This window comes from Ailuropoda melanoleuca, chromosome 7 (assembly GCF_002007445.2).
Source record: "Ailuropoda melanoleuca isolate Jingjing chromosome 7, ASM200744v2, whole genome shotgun sequence".
Classification (NCBI taxonomy): Eukaryota; Metazoa; Chordata; class Mammalia; order Carnivora; family Ursidae; genus Ailuropoda; species Ailuropoda melanoleuca.
In genome coordinates, this window is record NC_048224.1 from 118959530 (window position 1) to 118960883 (window position 1354).

At 38.9% G+C, this 1354-nt stretch overlaps 1 pseudogene; it reads right to left on the reverse strand.

The window, feature by feature from the left end:
* Nucleotides 1–303: 303 nt before the first annotated feature.
* On the reverse strand, nucleotides 304–1062 carry LOC105239454 (annotated as a pseudogene).
* Between the last annotated feature and the right edge of the window lie 292 nt (nucleotides 1063–1354).

A 1354-nucleotide genomic window follows, 5' to 3' on the forward strand; every position in this document is an offset into this window, starting at 1 on the left:
TTCTAAGACTTTGATATTCTTAAGGTTTTTTTTTTTTATGTCTGATCTATTTGCTACTCTTAGACAATCTCATTTTTGGGGCACCTGGGTGGCTCATTCGGTTAAGCATCTGCCTTCAGCTCAGGTCATAATCCCAGGGTCCTAGGATCCAGCCCTGCTTCAGTCTCCCTGCTCAGGAGGGAGTCTGCTTCTCCCTCTCTCTGCCATTCCCCTTGCTTGTGCTTGTGTGCATGCTCTCTCTCTCACTCTCTCTCTTTCTGTCAAATAAATAAATAAAATCTTTAAAAAAAAAAAAAGAAAATCTCATTTTTGACTGGACTCAGACGTAGAAACTGTCAGACAGGACAGTCTGTCTCTTGGTGATCTGTTCCTATCATTTTTCTTTGGCTTCCATCATTTTCTTGGCCAAAAGTTTAGCATATTCTGCAGCCTCTTCTTTATTTTTCTTAATATGCTGTTTCTTTAGAATGATATGCTGACATTTGTGTTGGAGGACAGGTGGAATAACAAGATGCTAATCTTGGGCATTTTGGTTCTAGCTTACTTACCTTCTTTGTTTAGGGGTTTTCTCACAACATACGGGCAGACATCATCTTCTTTAGAGAGATTGAAAAGTTTGTGAATTCTGCTAGCCCTTTTGGGTCCCAGGCAATGAGGCACAGTAGTATCAGTGAGTCCAGGTATATCCAAATCCCATCCTTTTTTTTTTTTTTTTTTTTTTAACAATGACCAAGTTGAGAGCACTGAGATTGGCATCCACTATGCAATCTCGTATAGATTTGTGCTTTCTTTCTCCAGTCCTCCTTGGTCTGTAACAGGGATGCTCCTTACTCAGCAACATGTGGACATGGTCGTGGTTTAAGGCACCTTGCTTCAGGGGGAAGCCTTGTTTGTTATTGCACCACTGATTTGGACCACATAACCCTTCCATTCTTCACCCACAGCATCAGCAACAAGTTCTGTGGCCATACGCTTCTCATAAAGTGTGCGAAGTTTGCATTTATCACCCATTTCATTGCATTCCTGGCAGCCAGGAGCTGAGAAAGAGATGTTCAGCTTCATCCTAAAGCAGCCTACCACCACAGCCTACCACCACGGAGGCACTACAAGAAAGAGCTTAAGTTCTTAATTTTACTTCATCACACTGTGGTATGGAAAAAAAAAATTACTTCAAGAATTCAAAATCTATTTTATGTTTTCTTTTCCTTGATTTTTTTTTTTTTTTTGGCCTGGAATATGATGGATCCTATGAATCTACTTAATTATTTTTTTTTCAAACCAGAAAATAATTATTTTCATTACAGTAATAATATAAATACTTAAATGTATAATAATAAAATACAACCTTGGGGCG